Source organism: Crinia signifera, chromosome 3, assembly GCF_055691185.1.
Source record: "Crinia signifera chromosome 3, ASM5569118v1, whole genome shotgun sequence".
Classification (NCBI taxonomy): domain Eukaryota; kingdom Metazoa; phylum Chordata; class Amphibia; order Anura; family Myobatrachidae; genus Crinia; species Crinia signifera.
The window spans coordinates 341,179,707-341,192,547 of NC_139219.1; the positions used below are offsets into that span (position 1 = coordinate 341,179,707).

Genomic DNA, 12,841 nt, shown 5'->3' on the forward strand with positions numbered 1-12,841 from the left:
ATATATATATATATATATATATATATATATAGATATAGCGCTCTTTCACCAATTAGACTCAATTTGCTTATCAGAATCCTTAAAGGAATTACAGAAATGCTTGAGTCTGATTTTGGAGGATTCTAGAGTGCGGGGAAGTGAGTTCCATATAGTCGGAGCTGCATGGCTAAAAGATTGACCACCCCCCCCAGATGAATTACGGGGAGATTGTGGGTACTGCTAAAAGCTTGACCTTCATCTACAGATTGCAGTAATGTGGTTGGACAGTATGGAATCAGAAGCTGCTTCAGGTACCTTGGGCCTTGGTCATGTAGGTCTTTGAATCTCAGTAAATTATTGGTAAGGATGGGTAATAATTTTCCTAAAGTCCCAGCTGCTGCTGTCCCTGGGCTTGATTCTGGACATGGTAGCCCAGAAGGTTTTCCTGGCACTGGACAGAATTCTCTCCTTACAGGACTGGGTTAGGCAGCTGTTGCTGCTCCAAAGGGTGTCACTACACCATTGCATTTGCATAGCTTCCTTCAAAGCTCTTCCATATGGCTGATACTATTCCCAGAGGATCTAGATCTCCTGGCCCAGTGGATGCAGTCTCCTCTCCATATGCACCGGTTGGTGAAGTTGGCACCAGAGACCCATCTTCCTGGTGGCTAAACTCCACAAATCTTTTAGAGGATCAAAGGTTTTAAATATGGTATTGGACGGCATTGACGGTGGATGCTAGCCTTTGGGGGTGGGGTGCCGTGCGGTTGTCTTGGATCGCCAGTTCCAAGGTTGCTGGCCGAAACAAGAGACCAATCTCTAAGTCAACATCCTGCAGCTTTGGGCTTTACACCTGCTTCTTGGCCAGGAGGACAGTCTCGTGCGAGGATGTGCCATCAGAATTCAGTCACAAAATTCCAAGGCTGTGACATATTTCAACAGTGAAGAAGCGACTCGCGGAGTGATACAATAGGTCCATCTGATCTTTCTGTGGTCGGAGCACTATGCGACAGGACTGTCCGTATTCTTCACTCCTGCGTGGAAAATTGGGAGGCGGATTATCTCAGACGTCAGGATCTCCAACCAGGAGAATGGCTTCACCTTTACTTCCTTTAACAACTAACTCACTTGATGGCATCCAGACTGAATCACAAACTTCCAAGATACTGTTCTCGTATGAAGGACCTGGCTACAGAGACATTATTATTATTATTATTATTATAATTTTATTTATAAGGCGCCACAAGTGTTTCGCAGCGCCGTACAAAGGAACAATACAGGGAGACAGAACTTGGCATAACATTGAATACCAAAAATACAGTACAAATAAAGAGCGCCACAGATCAATACACATTACAGCTTAAATGTAAGTAGTGAGGACCCAATCAACATACAACTAGAGGCTTGAGGCCAATGATGGAGATGATTATGAAGATGGTCACTGAGTGTTGGAGTATAGGAGAGCTGTGAGTGACATGTGAAGAGAAGTGGGCTTTGACAACAGGAGGGAAGAGGGCCCTACTCGGAGGAGCTTACAATCTAGTAGGAAGGGGAGACAGACAGATTACAAGAGGTGCAAGCGAGGGGGTGGTGGTTAGATAGCAGGATGTAAACAGCCAAGGGGTCGGAGAACCAGCTGGTTTATGCAGTGGAAGGGTACACTTTGATGAATAGGTGAGTTTTCAGTGCCCGTTTGAAGCTTTGCAAGGTCGGGGAGAGTCTAATGGAACGAGGGAGTGCGTTCCACTGAAGGGGTGCAGCACGGGCAAAGTCCTGTACTCTAGCATGGGAAGCAGTGATCAGGGTGGAGGAGAGACGACAGTCGTCAGCTGACCGTAGAGGGCGGGAGGGTGTATGAATGAAGATGAGGTTAGAGATATATGGAGCAATGGAATTAGAGATGGCCCTGTATGTGAGTGTGAGGTGTTTGAAGAGGATTCTGTAGGGGAATGGAAGCCAGTGCAGATTTTGTTGAAGGGGAGTGGCAGAATTAGAGCGGCGGGAGAGGAAGATAAGCCTGGCTGCAGCATTGAGGACAGATTGGATTCACGGTCAACTCCTTGGAATTGGTCTAATCTACCTTTTTTCCATTGCAGTCATTTGTAGTGGCTCTGGACTGGCCACACAGGGCGTAGTACTTGGACCTGCATCTTCTGGCAGACAACCCCTGGCTTCTATATCTATGGGAGGTGGACCTTTTACAACAGGGTCCATTCATTTACCCTGACTTACAGCGTCTTCATTTGACAGCGTGGCTAAATAGGCCGGGTATCCTGACACCAGTCATTCCGATCATGCTTATGGCAAATAAGACACTTCAGCCAAATCCTATGTCTCCTAGTGAGAGACTACCTATGGCTGTGTTTAGTCTGCAGGGGTTCTCTGAAGGTCCAGGTTTCGGCCCTGTTAGTCTCCTTTCACCGGTCTGGCCCTACTTTCTGAAGGCCAACCCTTTTCTGAATGGTGTCTTATGACTTAAGCCACCGTTTATGGCTCCTGCCGAACCATGGGGTTTGTTCTAGGTCTGGACGTATCCTCCGTTGGATACGGTTCAGTAATTAGGGCTTGTTAACCAGTCAGACGTATTTTGCAGGTACTGGCATTGGCTAGAAGGTTTTCTGACCTTTAGTGTTCTTCCTACAGTTCACTACCTGGTCTTTCACAAGGATAGAGTGGAACTGCGGATCCGGCTGGATTTCTTCTCTAAGGCGCTATTGGACCCATTGTGGTACTGGCCTTGGCGGGGGATTCCAGCTCCCTGGAAGTGGTATGTGCTCTACACATCTAGGTGGACAGGACGACTTCTTGCGCTCAGTGTTCTGTCCCGCGGAAGTAGCTTTGGGACATGTATGAAGACTGCAGTGTCCCCTGGTGGATGAAGGAGAAAACAGGAATTTGGTATTCACTGAGAATTCCATTTCTCTGATTTCAGAGGACACTGGCCGCCCAGCGCTGCCTTTTCTGGTGTGTCCTGAATACCCTTTGGTGTTGTAACTATGCTTCTTCCAGCTTGGTCCTGTGTGGTCTTCTCCTGCTCCTCCTCATCTGGACATTCCCTTGTCTATCTACTCCTCTCGGGCACAGTTTTTGAAGGTCTGGGAGAGGGATAGAGGGGGAGAAGCCTGCCACACTGTAAGAACTTTAAAGTGCCGCCTCCGATCAGCACTCTATCCCCAATGTATAAAGAATGCATTGTCCCTATGTAATCAGAGAAATTGAATTATCTGTGACTACCAAATTCCTATTTATTTTTTTCAAAACAATCGTTGAAACACTTTTTGGCTTAGGGGTGCCATGAACAAAATGTTAATTCTCCAGGGTAGGCCTGGCTAACCTGTGGCATTCATGCTGTTGTGAAACTACAAATTTCAGCATGCCCTGCCATTGTGGGTGATCATTCAGCTGAGTACTGTTGAGCACACAATACTTTACTGCACTGCACAATGAGGACAAGCATAACAGATAAAATGTACTGCACTGTACTTTCTACCTACTGTACTGCACTGTACTTTCTACCTACTATACTGCACTGTACTTTCTACCTACTGTACTTTCTACCTACTGTACTGCACTCTACTTTCTACCTACTATACTGCACTGTACTTTCTACCTACTGTACTTTCTACCTACTGTACTTTCTACCTACTGTACTGCACTCTACTTTCTACCTACTATACTGCACTGTACTTTCTACCTACTATACTGCACTCTACTTTCTACCTACTGTACTTTCTACCATCACACCCTTTGTTCAAACCTCAGAGAATAATTAAATCTCACCAACCTTGCAATAACCCTGCTCAATAATGTGTTATAAACGTCTCTGACCTGGGTTGGACCCTGCTTTTGCGATCTGAAAGGGGTATATGGGGCAGGGAGCTGTAGGGTACGAGTTTGGGCCACTATATAAAGCACTTAAATTCCCCATATGTCCTATAAATGAGCAGCTGGAAGAATGTAGCGTCGATGAAGCTGCTGTGTGCTGGACTTGGCCGCTAAGCTTTATATGCAATGTGTAGTGGTCACATGTATGGGGGGGGAGGTGACACTAAGGCACCGTGTGGTATTATACTGGGGGAATACAATGTGTAGTGGCCACATGTATGGGGAGAGGGGGTGACACTAAGGCACCGTGTGGTATTATACAGGGGTATACAATGTGTAGTGGCCACATGTATGGGGGAGGGGGTGACACTAAGGCACCGTGTGGTATTATACTGGGGGAATACAATGTGTAGTGGCCACATGTATGGGGAGAGGGGGTGACACTAAGGCACCGTGTGGTATTATACAGGGGTATACAATGTGTAGTGGCCACATGTATGGGGGAGGGGGTGACACTAAGGCACCGTGTGGTATTATACAGGGGGGATACAATGTGTAGTGGCCACATGTATGAGGGGGGAGGGAGGGGGTGACACTAAGGCACCGTGTGGTATTATACGGGGGTATACAATGTGTAGTGGTCACATGTATGGTGGGAGGGGTGACACTAAGGAACCGTGTGGTATTATACGCGGGTGTACAATGTGTAGTGGTCACATGTATGGGGGGAGGGGGTGACACTAAGGCACCGTGTGGTATTATACGCGGGTATACAATGTGTAGTGGTCACATGTATGGTGGGAGGGGTGACACTAAGGAACCGTGTGGTATTATACGCGGGTGTACAATGTGTAGTGGTCACATGTATGGGGGGAGGGGGTGACACTAAGGCACCGTGTGGTATTATACAGGGGTATACAATGTGTAGTGGTCACATGTATGGGGGAGGCGGTGACACTAAGGCACCGTGTGGTATTATACGGGGGTATACAATGTGTAGTGGCCACATGTATGGTGGGAGGGGGTGACACTAAGGCACCGTGTGGTATTATACGGGGGTATACAATGTGTAGTGGCCACATGTATGGGGGAGGGGGCGACACTAAGGCACCGTGTGGTATTATACTGGGGGAATACAATGTGTAGTGGTCACATGTATGGTGGGAGGGGGTGACACTAAGGCACCGTGTGGTATTATACAGGGGTATACAATGTGTAGTGGTCACATGTATGGGGGAGGGGGCGACACTAAGGCACCGTGTGGTATTATACAGGGGTATACAATGTGTAGTGGCCACATGTATGGGGGGGGGGGGAGGTGACACTAAGGCACCGTGTGGTATTATACGGGGGTGTACAATGTGTAGTGGCCACATGTATGGGGAGAGGGGGTGACACTAAGGCACCGTGTGGTATTATACGCGGGTATACAATGTGTAGTGGCCACATGTATGGGGAGAGGGGGCGACACTAAGGCACCGTGTGGTATTATACGGGGTATACAATGCGTAGTGGCCACATGTATGGGGGAGGGGGTGACACTAAGGCACCGTGTGGTATTATACGGGGGTATACAATGTGTAGTGGCCACATGTATGAGGGGGGAGGGGCGACACTAAGGCACCGTGTGGTATTATACAGGGGGAATACAATGTGTAGTGGCCACATGTATGGGGGAGGGGGTGACACTAAGGCACCGTGTGGTATTATACAGAGGGAATACAATGTGTAGTGGTCACATGTATGGGGGGGGGAGGGGGCGACACTAAAGCACCGTGTGGTATTATACGGGGGTATACAATGTGTAGTGGTCACATGTATGGGGGAGGGGGCGACACTAAGGCACCGTGTGGTATTATACAGGGGGAATACAATGTGTAGTGGTCACATGTATGGGGGAGGGGGCGGACTAAGGCACCGTGTGGTATTATACGGGGGTATACAATGTGTAGTGGTCACATGTATGGGGGAGGGGGCGACACTAAGGCACCGTGTGGTATTATACAGGGGGAATACAATGTGTAGTGGTCACATGTATGGTGGGAGGGGCGACACTAAGGCACCGTGTGGTATTATACAGGGGTATACAATGTGTAGTGGCCACATATATGGGGGGGGAGGGGCGACACTAAGGCACCGTGTGGTATTATACAGGGGGTATACAATGTGTAGTGGCCACATGTATGGGGGAGGGGGTGACACTAAGGCACCGTGTGGTATTATACGGGGGTATACAATGTGTAGTGGCCACATGTATGGGGGAGGGGGTGACACTAAGGCACTGTGTGGTATTATACGGGGGGTATACAATGTGTAGTGGCCACATGTATGGGGGAGAGGGTGACACTAAGGCACCGTGTGGTATTATACGGGGGTATACAATGTGTAGTGGCCACATGTATGGGGGAGGGGGTGACACTAAGGCACCGTGTGGTATTATACAGGGGTATACAATGTGTAGTGGTCACATGTATGTGGGGGAGGGGGCGACACTAAGGCACCGTGTGGTATTATACAGGGGTGTACAATGTGTAGTGGTCACATGTATGGGGGAGGGGGCGACACTAAGGCACCGTGTGGTATTATACAGGGGGAATACAATGTGTAGTGGCCACATGTATGGGGGGAGGGGGCGACACTAAGGCACCGTGTGGTATTATACGGGGTATACAATGTGTAGTGGCCACATGTATGGGGGAGGGGTGACACTAAGGCACCGTGTGGTATTATACAGGGGGTATACAATGTGTAGTGGCCACATGTATGGGGGAGGGGGTGACACTAAGGCACCGTGTGGTATTATACGGGGGTATACAATGTGTAGTGGTCACATGTATGGGGGAGGGGGCGACACTAAGGCACCGTGTGGTATTATACGCGGGTATACAATGTGTAGTGGCCACATGTATGGGGGAGGGGTGACACTAAGGCACCGTGTGGTATTATACGGGGGAATACAATGTGTAGTGGCCACATGTATGGGGGAGGGGGTGACACTAAGGCACCGTGTGGTATTATACGGGGTGTACAATGTGTAGTGGCCACATGTATGGGGAGAGGGGGCGACACTAAGGCACCGTGTGGTATTATACGGGGGTATACAATGTGTAGTGGCCACATGTATGAGGGGGGAGGGGCGACACTAAGGCACCGTGTGGTATTATACAGGGGTGTACAATGTGTAGTGGCCACATGTATGGTGGGAGGGGTGACACTAAGGCACCGTGTGGTATTATACGGGGGTATACAATGTGTAGTGGCCACATGTATGGGGGAGGGGGTGACACTAAGGCACCGTGTGTTATTATACGGGGGGAATACAATGTGTAGTGGCCACATGTATGGGGGAGGGGGTGACACTAAGGCACCGTGTGTTATTATACGGGGGGAATACAATGTGTAGTGGCCACATGTATGAGGGGGGAGGGGCGACACTAAGGCACCGTGTGGTATTATACAGGGGTGTACAATGTGTAGTGGCCACATGTATGGGGGAGGGGGTGACACTAAGGCACCGTGTGTTATTATACAGAGGGAATACAATGTGTAGTGGTCACATGTATGGGGGGGGCGACACTAAAGCACCGTGTGGTATTATACGGGGGTATACAATGTGTAGTGGCCAGATGTATGGTGGGAGGGGCGACACTAAGGCACCGTGTGGTATTATACGGGGGGTATACAATGTGTAGTGACCACATGTATGGTGGGGGAGGTGACACTAAGGCACCGTGTGGTATTATACGGGGGGTATACAATGTGTAGTGGCCACATGTATGGTGGGAGGGGCGACACTAAGGCACCGTGTGGTATTATACGGGGGGTATACAATGTGTAGTGACCACATGTATGGTGGGGGAGGTGACACTAAGGCACCGTGTGGTATTATACGGGGTATACAATGTGTAGTGGTCACATGTATGGGGGAGGGGGCGACACTAAGGCACCGTGTGGTATTATACGGGGTATACAATGTGTAGTGGTCACATGTATGTGGAGAGGGGGCGACACTAAGGCACCGTGTGGTATTATACAGGGGGAATACAATGTGTAGTGGCCACATGTATGGGGGAGGGGGCGACACTAAGGCACCGTGTGGTATTATACAGGGGGAATACAATGTGTAGTGGCCACATGTATGGGGGAGGGGGCGACACTAAGGCACCGTGTGGTATTATACGCGGGTGTACAATGTGTAGTGGTCACATGTATGGGGGAGGGGGCGACACTAAGGCACCGTGTGGTATTATACAGGGGGAATACAATGTGTAGTGGCCACATGTATGGGGGAGGGGGTGACACTAAGGCACCGTGTGGTATTATACGGGGGGTATACAATGTGTAGTGACCACATGTATGGTGGGGGAGGTGACACTAAGGCACCGTGTGGTATTATACGGGGGAATACAATGTGTAGTGGCCACATGTATGGGGAGAGGGGGTGACACTAAGGCACCGTGTGGTATTATACGGGGGGTATACAATGTGTAGTGACCACATGTATGGTGGGGGAGGTGACACTAAGGCACCGTGTGGTATTATACGGGGGGAATACAATGTGTATTGGCCACATGTATGTGGGGGAGGGGGCGACACTAAGGAACCGTGTGGTATTATACAGGGGGTATACAATGTGTAGTGGTCACATGTATGGGGGGAGGGGGTGACACTAAGGCACCGTGTGGTATTATACAGGGGGTATACAATGTGTAGTGGCCACATGTATGGGGGGGGGGGGGGGTGACACTAAGGCACCGTGTGGTATTATACGGGGGAATACAATGTGTAGTGGCCACATGTATGGGGAGAGGGGGTGACACTAAGGCACCGTGTGGTATTATACGGGGGTATACAATGCGTAGTGGCCACATGTATGGGGGGGGGCGACACTAAGGCACCGTGTGGTATTATACGCGGGTGTACAATGTGTAGTGGCCACATGTATGGGGGAGGGGGCGACACTAAGGCACCGTGTGGTATTATACGGGGGAATACAATGTGTAGTGGCCACATGTATGGGGGAGGGGGTGACACTAAGGCACCGTGTGGTATTATACGGGGGTATACAATGTGTAGTGGCCACATGTATGGGGGGGAGGGGGTGACACTAAGGAACCGTGTGGTATTATACGCGGGTGTACAATGTGTAGTGGTCACATGTATGGTGGGAGGGGGCGACACTAAGGCACCGTGTGGTATTATACGCGGGTATACAATGTGTAGTGGCCACATGTATGGGGGAGGGGGTGACACTAAGGCACCGTGTGGTATTATACAGGGGGTATACAATGTGTAGTGGCCACATGTATGGGGGAGGGGGCGACACTAAGGCACCGTGTGGTATTATACAGGGGGTATACAATGTGTAGTGGCCACATGTATGGGGGAGGGGGCGACACTAAGGCACCGTGTGGTATTATACGCGGGTATACAATGTGTAGTGGTCACATGTATGGTGGGAGGGGGTGACACTAAGGCACCGTGTGGTATTATACAGGGGGTATACAATGTGTAGTGGCCACATGTATGGGGGAGGGGGCGACACTAAGGCACCGTGTGGTATTATACAGGGGGTGTACAATGTGTAGTGCTCACATGTATGGGGGGGAGGGGGCGACACTAAGGAACCGTGTGGTATTATACGGGGTATACAATGTGTAGTGGCCACATGTATGGTGGGAGGGGTGACACTAAGGCACCGTGTGGTATTATACAGGGGTGTACAATGTGTAGTGGCCACATGTATGGTGGGAGGGGTGACACTAAGGCACCGTGTGGTATTATACAGGGGGAATACAATGTGTAGTGGCCACATGTATGGGGGAGGGGGTGACACTAAGGCACCGTGTGGTATTATACAGGGGTGTACAATGCGTAGTGGCCACATGTATGGGGGAGAGGGGGCGACACTAAGGCACCGTGTGGTATTATACAGGGGGAATACAATGTGTAGTGGCCACATGTATGGGGGGGGGAGGGGTGACACTAAGGCACCGTGTGGTATTATACGGGGTATACAATGTGTAGTGGCCACATGTATGGGGGAGGGGGCGACACTAAGGCACCGTGTGGTATTATACAGGGGGAATACAATGTGTAGTGGTCACATGTATGGGGAGAGGGGGTGACACTAAGGCACCGTGTGGTATTATACGGGGGTATACAATGTGTAGTGGCCACATGTATGGGGGAGGGGGCGACACTAAGGCACCGTGTGGTATTATACGCGGGTATACAATGCGTAGTGGCCACATGTATGGGGGAGGGGGCGACACTAAGGCACCGTGTGGTATTATACAGGGGGTATACAATGTGTAGTGGTCACATGTATGGGGGAGGGGGTGACACTAAGGCACCGTGTGGTATTATACGGGGGTATACAATGTGTAGTGGTCACATGTATGGGGAGAGGGGGTGACACTAAGGCACCGTGTGGTATTATACGCGGGTATACAATGTGTAGTGGCCACATGTATGGGAGAGGGGGTGACACTAAGGCACCGTGTGGTATTATACGCGGGTATACAATGTGTAGTGGCCACATGTATGGGGGAGGGGGTGACACTAAGGCACCGTGTGGTATTATACGGGGTATACAATGTGTAGTGGCCACATGTATGGGGGAGGGGGTGACACTAAGGAACCGTGTGGTATTATACGGGGTGTACAATGTGTAGTGGCCACATGTATGGGGGAGGGGGTGACACTAAGGCACCGTGTGGTATTATACAGGGGGAATACAATGTGTAGTGGCCACATGTATGGGGGGGGAGGTGACACTAAGGCACCGTGTGGTATTATACAGGGGTATACAATGTGTAGTGGTCACATGTATGGTGGGAGGAGGTGACACTAAGGCACCGTGTGGTATTATACAGGGGTATACAATGTGTAGTGGTCACATGTATGGGGGGAGGGGGTGACACTAAGGCACCGTGTGGTATTATACGGGGGTATACAATGTGTAGTGGCCACATGTATGGGGGAGGGGGTGACACTAAGGCACCGTGTGGTATTATACAGGGGTATACAATGTGTAGTGGTCACATGTATGTGGGGGAGGGGGCGACACTAAGGCACCGTGTGGTATTATACAGGGGTGTACAATGTGTAGTGGCCACATGTATGGGGGAGGGGGTGACACTAAGGCACCGTGTGGTATTATACGGGGGTGTACAATGTGTACTGGCCACATGTATGGGGAGAGGGGGTGACACTAAGGCACCGTGTGGTATTATACGCGGGTATACAATGTGTAGTGGTCACATGTATGGGGAGGGGGGGGGGCGACACTAAGGCACCGTGTGGTATTATACGGGGGTATACAATGCGTAGTGGCCACATGTATGGGGGAGGGGTGACACTAAGGCACCGTGTGGTATTATACAGGGGTATACAATGTGTAGTGGCCACATGTATGGGGAGAGGGGGCGACACTAAGGCACCGTGTGGTATTATACGGGGTATACAATGTGTAGTGGCCACATGTATGGGGGAGGGGGTGACACTAAGGCACCGTGTGGTATTGTACGGGGGTGTACAATGTGTAGTGGCCACATGTATGGGGGAGGGGGCGACACTAAGGCACCGTGTGGTATTATACGGGGGGTATACAATGTGTAGTGGCCACATGTATGGGGGAGGGGGTGACACTAAGGCACCGTGTGGTATTATACGGGGTGTACAATGTGTAGTGGCCACATGTATGGGGGAGGGGGCGACACTAAGGCACCGTGTGGTATTATACAGGGGGTATACAATGTGTAGTGGCCACATGTATGGGGGAGGGGGTGACACTAAGGCACCGTGTGGTATTATACGGGGTGTACAATGTGTAGTGGCCACATGTATGGGGGAGGGGGCGACACTAAGGCACCGTGTGGTATTGTACGGGGGGAATACAATGTGTAGTGGCCACATGTATGGGGGGGGAGGGGGTGACACTAAGGCACCGTGTGGTATTATACAGGGGGAATACAATGTGTAGTGGTCACATGTATGGTGGGAGGGGCGACACTAAGGCACCGTGTGGTATTATACAGGGGGAATACAATGTGTAGTGGCCACATGTATGGGGGAGGGGGTGACACTAAGGCACCGTGTGGTATTATACAGGGGTGTACAATGTGTAGTGGCCACATGTATGGGGGAGGGGGCGACACTAAGGCACCGTGTGGTATTATACGGGGGGTAAACAATGTGTAGTGGTCACATGTATGGGGGGGGGGGGGTGACACTAAGGCACCGTGTGGTATTATACGGGGGTATACAATGTGTAGTGGCCACATGTATGGGGGAGGGGGCGACACTAAGGCACCGTGTGGTATTATACGCGGGTATACAATGTGTAGTGGCCACATGTATGGGGGAGGGGGTGACACTAAGGCACCGTGTGGTATTATACAGGGGGTATACAATGTGTAGTGGCCACATGTATGGGGGAGGGGGGTGACACTAAGGCACCGTGTGGTATTATACAGGGGTGTACAATGCGTAGTGGTCACATGTATGGGGGAGGGGGCGACACTAAGGCACCGTGTGGTATTATACGCGGGTATACAATGTGTAGTGGCCACATGTATGGGGGAGGGGGTGACACTAAGGCACCGTGTGGTATTATACAGGGGTGTACAATGTGTAGTGGCCACATGTATGGGGGAGGGGGTGACACTAAGGCACCGTGTGGTATTATACAGGGGGAATACAATGTGTAGTGGCCACATGTATGGGGGAGGGGGCGACACTAAGGCACCGTGTGGTATTATACAGGGGTGTACAATGTGTAGTGGCCACATGTATGGGGGAGGGGGTGACACTAAGGCACCGTGTGGTATTATACAGGGGGAATACAATGTGTAGTGGCCACATGTATGGGGGAGGGGGCGACACTAAGGCACCGTGTGGTATTATACGGGGGTATACAATGCGTAGTGGCCACATGTATGGGGGAGGGGCGACACTAAGGAACCGTGTGGTATTATACGGGGGTATACAATGCGTAGTGGCCACATGTATGGGGGAGGGGCGACACTAAGGA

The 12,841-nt window shown here is 50.6% G+C and overlaps 1 protein-coding gene across 1 annotated transcript in view; it reads left to right on the plus strand.

Annotated features, from left to right (window-relative positions):
* PPM1G (protein phosphatase, Mg2+/Mn2+ dependent 1G) overlaps nt 1-12,841 on the plus strand; it is a 50,801-nt gene that overhangs the window by 18,227 nt on the left and 19,733 nt on the right. The gene's annotated exons all lie outside the window — the stretch shown is intronic.